Below are 9908 nucleotides of genomic sequence, written 5' to 3' on the forward strand. Positions count from 1 at the left end.
TATTCCCCCATTCTCTAGTGTCTTATTCCCCCCATTCCCCTTCCTCTAGTGACTTATTCTCCCCATTCTCTAGTGTCTTATTCCCCCCATTCCCCTTCCTGCTTTCAAGCCTGGAATTTAAAAATAAGCATCTGCTTTGAGGACCCTGAGAGAAACATGTTGCTCTCAAGCTAATAGGTGGGGATCACTGTCTTATTCCTCCCCATTCCCCTTCCGCTAGGGTCTTATTCTCCCCATTTCCCTACCTCTAGTGTCTTCTCCCCCCATTCCCCTTCCTCTAGTGTCTTACTCCTCCCCCATTCCCCTTCCTCTAGTTTCTTATTCTCTCCATTCCCCTTCTTCTAGTGTCTTATTCCCCCCATTCCCTTTCCTCTTGTATCTTCTCCCCCATTCCGTGTACAGTAACCTATGAATGTGGAGGTATCACTCCTGGCTACACACTGCCCCATGAGATACAATGGTACCAATACACAAACCTGTACATGGAGACTCTGTTCTTGCGGTTGGTCAGTGAACGGATCACATGGGGATGGTACAGACCAATGAGAGCAATACACACATGATCAGACATCATGCCATCATTTTGCTGGATGGAGAGATGTGAGGAGGCACTTGGTCAGAATTAGCCACATACACTGTGGCATCTCCTGATGTAACACTCATGGGAGAACATGTTATTTTCTTCACCACAAATGAGAAATACAAATTTATAAGGCAATAAAAAAAGTCTATTTACAGAACCAATGGAACTGAATAGGGGTCCCTTTCTGAACAGAAACCTTAGGTGCCAGCCTGGTGCTGTGCCCCCTGCTCTCCTCCGCTTATATTAATCTGAGTACTTTCTCACATGCCAGCCTGGCATTATGCCCCCTGCTCTCCTCCCCTTGTATTAATCTTTGTACTTCCTCACATGTCAGCCTGGCACTATGCCCCCCGCTCTCCTCCCCTTGTATTAATCTTTGTACTTCCTCACATGCCAACCTGGCACTATGCCCCCACTCTCCAACACTTGTATTAATCTTTGTCCTTCCCTACATGCCAACATGGCACTATGCCCCCTGCTCTCCTCCCCTTGTATTAATCTTTGAAATTCCTCACATGCCAACCTGGCACTATGCCCCTTGCTCTCCTCCCCTTGTATTAATCTTTGTTTTTCTCACATGCCAGCCTGGCATTATGCCCCGTGCTCTCCTCCCCTTGTATTAATCTTTGTTTTTCTCACATGCCAGCCTGGCACTATGCCCTCCACTCTCCTCCCCTTGTATTAATCTTTGTACTTCCTCATATGCCAGCCTGGCACTATGCCCCCTGCTCTCCTCCCCTTGTATTAATCTTTGAACTTCCTCACATGCCAGCATGGCACTTTGCCCCCCACTCCCCTCCCCTTGTTTTAATCTTTGTTTTTCTCACATGCCAGCCTGGCAGTTTGCCCCCTGCTCTCCTCCCCTTGTTTTAATCTTTGTACTTCCTCACATGCCAGCCTGGCACTATGCCCCCACTCTCCTCTCCTTGTATTAATCTTTGTTTTTCTCATATGCCAGCCTGGCACTATGCCGGTGCTCTCCTCCCCTTGTATTAATATTTGTACTTTCTCACATGCCAGCCTGGGAATCTAGAAGAAACTGAGATAGAGAAAATGGGAATCTGGGAGGGAAAGAGGGATCGAATGAATTGAATTCTAGGAATAGAAAATGAGATGGAGAGAATTTGAATCTGGAGGGAAAAAGAGATGGAGAGAATGGGAATCTAGGAGAGAAAATGAAATGGAATGAATAGGAATCTGGGAGGGAAAGTGAGATGGAGAGAATGGGAATCTAGGATAGAGAACAAGATTGAGAGAATCGGAATCTAGGAGACAAAAGGAGATGGAGAGAACTGGAATCTGGGACCGAAAAATAGATGAATTGAATTAAAATGTGGGAGAGAATAGAGAGATGGGGGATTGGTAATCTGGATGTAAGAGAGAGATGGAGAGAATGGGTATCTGGGAAAGAAAGATGGAGAGAAGGGGAATCTGGAAGAGACCTGGAGAGAATGCAAATCTGGGAGGGAAATAGAAATGAATGGAATGGGAATGTGGAAGACAGAGAGATGGAGAAAATGGGAATATGGGAGGGAAAGAGAGATTGAGAGAATGGGATTCTGGAAGGGAAAAAAAGATGGAGAGAATGGGAATCTTTTAGGGAATGAGAGATGGAGAGAATGGGAATCTTGGAGAGAGAGATGGAGAGAATGAAAATGTGGGAGAGAAAAGAGAGATGGAGAGTGATAATCTAGATGGGTGAGAGAGCTTGAAAGAATGGGGATCTGGGTGAAAGAGATGGAGAGAATGGGAATCTAAGAGGGAAAGAGAGCATTGGAATCTGGAAGGGAAGAGGAAGAGAGAAATCTGGAAGGGGAAAAGAGATGGAGAGAATGGGAATCTTGGAGGGAATGAGAGAAATGGAGAGAATGGGAATCTGAGAGAGAGAGATTGAGAGAATGTGAATAAGGGCTAGAGAGCTGGAGAGAATGGGAATCTGGGAGGGAAAGTGATCGACAGAATTGTAATCTGGGAGGAAAAGAGTGATGGAAAGAATGGGAATCTTGCAGGGGAAAAGAGATGGAGAGAATGGGAATCTTGGAGGGAAAGAGAGATGGAGACAATAGGAATCTTGGAAGGAAAGAGAGATGGAGAGAATGTGAATCTGTGAGAGATGGAGAAAATGGGAATAAAGGAGAGATGGAGAGAAAGGGAATCTTGGAGGGAAAGAGAGGGAGAGAATGTGAATCTGTGAGAGACGGAGAAAATGGGAATATAGGAGAGATGAAGAGAATGGGAATCTTGGAGGGAAAGAGAGATGGAGAGAATTGTAATCTGGGAGGGAAAGAGAGATGGAGGTAATGGGAATCTAAGAGGGAAAGAGAGCTGGAGAGAATGGAAATCTGGAAGGGGAAAAGAGATGAAGAGAATGAGAATCTTGGAGATGGAATGTGGCAGGGAAAGGATAAATCCCTATCATACTTACCCTGCCACCAACTCCGTGTAGACTCGTCCCCTAGCAAACTTTAAATTCCTCCTCTACCCACCGTGTCTATGTAAAAAGCAAGTGAGTAAGAGTGGGCATGCTGACCAGGGGGATGTCCAGGAAAGGAAAATCATGGTAAGTATGATAGGGATTTATCCTTTCCCTGGTCAGCATTAACACTCGGGATATACCAAAGCAATCAAAAAAGGGAGGGAAAGAAATGCTTTAAGAATTAAATTAATTTCTGGTCGCACTTAAAATAACCTTCCGACCTAAGAAGCCTTATTCTTGGCTCTAACGTCCAGTCGATAATGTTTAACAAAAGTATTAGGACTGGCCCAAGTGGCTGCTCTACAGATGTCATCCGCTGAGACGCCTGCTTCTGCCGCCCAAGACACCGCCACACCTCTTGTAGAATGAAGCCGCATACTTTCAGGTGTATTTTCTCCTTTCAGTAGATAAGCCTTCCTGATGATTGTTACAATCCACTTTCTCAATGTTACTGTGGAAGCCATCTCACCCTTTCTTGCTCCTGCCGGAATTACGAAGAGCCTATCTGACTTACGAATAGGCTCTGTAATGTAATAGGTAGTCTTCCAAACATTTCTTTACATTCAGAGCCTCAGTAACCTCCATCACTTTTGCTGGTAAATGAATAGGTTCGTTAATGTGAAAACTTGAGACAACCTTCGGCAAAAATTCCAAAACTGGTCTGAGTGTGACACCTTGCTCGTTAAAAGTTGTATGTGGAGGTCAAGCTGATAGAGCCTGAATCTCTGACATTCTACGACCTGAAGCAATAGCCACTAAGAATAGAGCTTTTAAAGTCAAATTCCACAAAAAGATCTTCTCCACAGGCCAGAAAGGTGATTCTGAAATGACCTGTAATACAAGTGGTAACTCCCACGGAGCAGCAAGTCTCACTGGAGCCTTAATTCTCACCGCTGCTTTAAGAAATTGTATGACTAACGGCTCTGCCGAAAAACTTCTGCCTAATATCGCTGACAATGCTGATACATGCACCCTTAAAGTGCTGGCACTCAAGCCTCTTTCCAATCCTGACTGCAAGAGCTCCAAAATCTGCATCACTTCCGGCACTTGGGGATTGATTCCTCTGGATGATGCCCATGCGCAAAAGCAGTCCCAAATCTTATCATATCTTTTGGACGTGCTTTCTTTCCTAGACTTCGACAGTGTTGGAATGACTGCCTCTGAACATCCTTGATGTCTCAACCTGCAGAACTGAGTCTCCATGCTGCCAGTCTTAACTGTCTTGGCTCTGGATGAAAGAATGGACCCTGCTGCAACAGATCCATCCTTACGGAAAGACTGAATGGATACTCCACCGTCAACCTTTTCAACAGTGGATACCAAGGCCTCTGAGGCCAGTCTGGAAGAACAGCTATTACCTCCATCCTGGATGAAAGAATCTTTCTCAGGACTTTGAATATCATTGTAATGGAAGCTGAAGTCTCTCACCCTCGTGTTGGCCATGGCGTCCAAGATGGCGACGGCGTCCAAGATGGCGACTCCTTCCTCCATGTGGATCCTGCTGGTCCCTGTGTGATGACGTTGGCTGCCTCCCGCTCTCCGATTGGTCGCCTGCGACGGAACGTTCGCCGGCGTCAGAACGTTCGTCTGCGTCACGACGTTAGAGTCTTGACGCCGGCATCAGCGTCATGACGTCATCGCGTCCAAATCTTGGCGCCAAAACTCGCCTATTTAAACCCCCTGGACATTGCTATCATTGCCCAAGTTTAGGTTCATCTTCGTGATTCCTGGGTGTTATATTATTGACTGATTCTTGTGTACCAACCTTGCCTGTTATTCGGATTGACCCCTTGCTGCCTGGATTGAAACCTTTGCCTGTACCCTGACTATTCTTCTGCCTGATCCCTTTGTACCACGAACTCGCTGACTACCTGCCTCCTCCTTGGTCCGCACTTCAACTGAGCCTTCGGGCCCTTACATTATACTTGGGCCATGGACCCATCTGAGGAGGCTGCGGCTCAACCAGATTTCGGAAGAGCCTTTCGTGGGATTGCCTCACGCATGGAGGCCTATGAAGCTCAGCAGTCACATTTTGGCCAAGCTCTTGAGGCCATTTTGGACAAGTTATCGGCTCTCTCTCCTTCGGCTCAGGTTCCTGCACCTGCTCCGGCCACTATTCCTGCGGCGCCGTTCCATGTCTCCGAACCCCGGATTCCGGCACCTCCACTCTTCAGTGGTGATTCTGAGGCTTGTAGAGGATTCATCAACCAGTGTGAGATCCAGTTCACTCTGCTACCTCATCAATATGTCTCAGAGCGTGCCAAGGTGGGATACATCATTACCCGCCTGACTGGGAAAGCTGTGGAATGGGCATCACCGTTGTGAGAGAAAGAGGACCCCCTGATAGATGATTCGAAGGCCTTTATTCGTGAGTTACGCACAGTGTTCGATGCTCCCGGCCGGTCTGCATCTGCCTCCTCTCGTTTGTTCCAGATCCGCCAAGGTACACGTTCGGTGCCAGAATATGCCATCGAATTCCGTACTCTGGTGGCCGAGACCAGCTGGAACAATGATAGTTATCACGCTGCCATCTACAACGGGTTGTCCATGCGTCTGAAGGACGATTTGGTTTCACGTGAATTGCCTACTCGTTGGGAAGATTTGGTGGCGCTGGCAGCCAAAGTGGACACCCACCAAAGAGAGCACCTTGCCGTAAAGGAACGTGTGAGGAAGTTTCAACCTCCCCTGGCTCCTCGTTTCCAGAGACCTGTTCTTCCCAGCACTTCTTCTTCTTCTTCTACTCCGGCTTCTTCTCCCTCCACCTCAGAAGAGCCTATGCAGATTGGTCGTGCCCGTCTTTCCGAACAGGAAAAGTTAAGGAGAAGGGCTGCTGGACTCTGTTTATACTGTGGGGGCAAATCCCACTTTGCCCATGAATGCCCTGCGAAGTCGGGAAACGCCAGTGCCTAGGTAAATTTGGGGAAACTTACCTGGGCGGGATTTATCAACTTCCCCAGGCTTCTACTCATCGTTTCCTTCTCCCTGTACAGTTCCAGTTGGCTTCCAAGACCATCTCTACCCAAGCTTTCCTTGACTCCGGCGCAGCTGGGAACTTCTTGGATAAAGCCTTCGCAGAACAACATTCTATTCCTCTCCAAAGTCTGCCTGTTCCACTTCGTGTTCTTGCCATTGATGATCGGCCTCTTTCTTCTGCCTTCATCTCCAAGTCTTCGCAAGAATTATCCTTCAAAGTTGGCACCCTGCATACCGAGAGACTTTCATTCTTGATTATTGATTGCCCCTCGACTCCTGTAGTCCTTGGACTCCCTTGGTTGCGCACCCACAATCCAGTCATTGACTGGTCCGCAACTCAAATTTCTCGTTGGGGTTTCTTTTGTCAACAGAACTGTCTTCCAGCCCAGTCCTTGGTCAAGGTATTCTCTGTTGTTTCAAATTCTTCAATTCCTCCTGTTTATCAAGATTTCTCCGATGTGTTCAACAAGAAATCTGCTGAAGTCCTGCCACCCCACCGGCCCTATGATTGTCCCATTGAGCTTCTTCCTGGAACCATGCCTCCAAGAGGATGTACTTACCCGCTCTCCCCCTCTGAAACTGCGGCGATGAAAGAGTACATCCAGGAAAACCTGCTTAGGGGCTTCATTCGTCCTTCTTCGTCTCCTGCAGGAGCAGGCTTCTTCTTCGTAGAAAAGAAAGATGGCAGGGTCTACGACCCTGCATTGATTATCGCGGATTGAACAAGATTACTGTGAAAAACCGCTATCCGCTCCCCCTTATTTCCGAGTTATTTGACCAGCTCAAAGGCGCCAGCATCTTTACCAAGCTTGATCTTCGGGGAGCCTACAATCTCATTCGGATCAGAGAAGGGGACGAATGGAAAACTGCATTTAATACTCGTGATGGGCACTACGAGTATCTCGTGATGCCCTTTGGACTCTGTAACGCCCCTGCGGTTTTCCAAGAGCTGGTAAATGATGTCTTCCGGGACTTACTTGGCATAAGTGTGGTCGTATACCTAGACGACATTCTAATTTTTTCTTCAAACCTTTCCGAGCATCGAATCCAGGTACGGGAAGTTTTGTCTCGTTTAAGGAAAAATAATCTGTTTGCCAAGTTGGAAAAGTGTTCCTTCGAAGTTTCTTCTATTCCTTTTTTGGGGTACATTATTTCCCAACAAGGCTTCAAGATGGATCCGGCCAAGGTCTCAGGATTGGCCCCTCCCCACCAGCACTAAGGCTATCCAGAGGTTTATTGGCTTTGCCAATTACTACAGACAGTTCATCAAAGGCTTCTCCTCCAAGATTTCCCCTATCCTGTCTCTCATTCGGAAGGGTGGGAAGCCCCAATGTTGGACACCTCAGGCTTTAGAAGCTTTCAAGAACCTCAAGGACTCATTTTCATCTGCCCCAATCCTTAGGCACCCTGAACCTCTTCTTCCATTCTTCATTGAGGTGGATGCCTCCGACGTAGGAGCTGGTGCGGTGTTGCCCCAAAGGTCTTCTAATGACGGCAAACTTCATCCTTGTGCTTTCTTTTCTAAAAAGTTTTCTTCTTCTGAGCAGAACTATGACATGGGAAATCGTGAGCTATTGGCAGTTAAACTAGCTCTTGAAGAGTGGAGACATCTGTTGGAAGGTTCCTCGCTGCCAGTATCTATTTTTACGGATCACAAGAACCTTGAATTCATCCAGTCCCTTAAACGCCTCAATCCCAGACAAGCTAGATGGGCACTTTTCTTCTCCAAATTCAATTTCGTTATCACATTCCGCCTGGGGTCCAGAAACAAGAAAGCTGACGCTCTTTCCAGAAGCTTCATTCCCGAGGATTCATGTTCCGAAGACCCTGAACCCATTGTGCCTCCTGTTAAAATTATTGCAGCCTTATTCCCCACTATGGCCTCTCAGTTATTGTCCGCACAGTCCTCTGCTCCTGACAGTACTCCTTTGGGGGTTGCTTTTGTTCCTCCAGATCTTCGTCATTCTATCCTTGCTCAGTCTCATAATTCCAGACAAGCCGGCCATCCGGGTATCAAGAAAACTACTGAACTCCTGGCTCGCTTAGTGTGGTGGCCTTCTCTCCGAAAGGACGTCAAGGATTTCGTCTCCTCCTGTTCAGTTTGTGCAGCTTCCAAGTCTGGCCACTCCCCTCCCAAAGGATTACTTCTACCTCTACCTATTCCCTCTCGTCCATGGACTCACCTGGCGATGGATTTCATTGTGGATTTGCCTGTTTCCCTCGGTCATACGGTTATCTGGGTTGTGGTTGACCGATTCAGCAAGATGGCCCATTTCATTCCCCTGCGTAAGCTACCTTCTGCTCAGGAACTTTCCAAATTATTCATTGTCTTCACGGATTCCCGGCTGAAGTGGTGTCGGACAGAGGTTCCCAATTCGTTTCCAAATTTTGGAGATCGTTATGCAAGGCACTTCATATCTCTCTCCAGTTTTCCTCTGCCTATCACCCTCAATCTAACGGAGCTGCTGAGAGAGTCAACCAAGCATTGGAGCAATTTCTTCGTTGCCATGTCTCCTTGTGCCAAGACGACTGGGCAGACTTTCTTCCTTGGGCAGAATTTGCTCACAACAATGCTATGCACGCTTCTTCTGAAAAGTCTCCGTTCTTTTGTGTCTATGGTCAGAATCCTCTAGCTTTTCCGCAAGACCTTCTTCTCACAAACGTCCCTGCTGCCAATGATCAGGCCGCTCATATGCTTGCTATCTGGGTTGCCACTAAAGCTAATTTGGAAAAGAGTTCTCTGTCTCAGAAGAAATTCGCGGACAAGAGAAGAATTTCTTCCCCACAATATTGCCTCGGTGATAAGGTTTGGCTGTCTACACGGAACATTCATCTTAAAGTTCCTACTCCTAAACTCGGCCCCAAGTTCATCGGTCCTTTCCCCATTATTGAAATCATCAATCCCGTGGCAGTTCGTCTTCAGCTTTCCCTGTGCGGATTCCCAATGTCTTCCATGTATCTTCTCAAACCGGCAAAAGATTCTTCTTCTTCTTCCTCGTCTTCTCCTACTCCTGTTCTTATTGATGGACACCAAGAATTTGAAGTCAAAAGAATTCTGGACTCTCGAATTTCCAGGGGTAGGTTACAGTATTTAATCGAATGGAAGGGTTTTGGTCCAGAGGAATGCTCCTGGGTGAAGGACTCTGACGTCCATGCTCCTCTTCTTATTCAAAGATTCCACAAGCAATTTCCTTCCAGTCCCGGTTTCGGTGGTCCTGAGGCCCCCCCTAAGGAAGGGGGTACTGTAATGGAAGCTGAAGTCTCTCACCCTCGTGTTGGCCATGGCGTCCAAGATGGCGACGGCGTCCAAGATGGCGACTCCTTCCTCCATGTGGATCCTGCTGGTCCCTGTGTGATGACGTCGGCTGCCTCCCGCTCTCCGATTGGTCGCCGGCGACGGAACGTTCGCCGGCGTCAGAACGTTCGTCGGCGTCACGACGTTAGCGTCTTGACGCCGGCGTCAGCGTCATGACGTCATCGCGTCCAAATCTTGGCGCCAAAACTCGCCTATTTAAACCCCCTGGACATTGCTATCATTGCCCAAGTTTAGGTTCATCTTCGTGATTCCTGGGTGTTATATTATTGACTGATTCTTGTGTACCAACCTTGCCTGTTATTCGGATTGACCCCTTGCTGCCTGGATTGAAACCTTTGCCTGTACCCCGACTATTCTTCTGCCTGATCCCTTTGTACCACGAACTCGCTGACTACCTGCCTCCTCCTTGGTCCGCACTTCAACTGAGCCTTCGGGCCCTTACAATCATGGGGAGTGGTGGAAAAACATACGCCCAGAGACCGTTCCAGTCCTGTGCCAAAGCATCTACTGCTAATGCCTGGACATGGGGAGACCTGGAATAAAACTTTGTTACCTTGCAG

This window comes from Xenopus laevis, chromosome 1S (genome assembly GCF_017654675.1).
Source record: "Xenopus laevis strain J_2021 chromosome 1S, Xenopus_laevis_v10.1, whole genome shotgun sequence".
Taxonomy (NCBI): Eukaryota; Metazoa; Chordata; class Amphibia; order Anura; family Pipidae; genus Xenopus; species Xenopus laevis.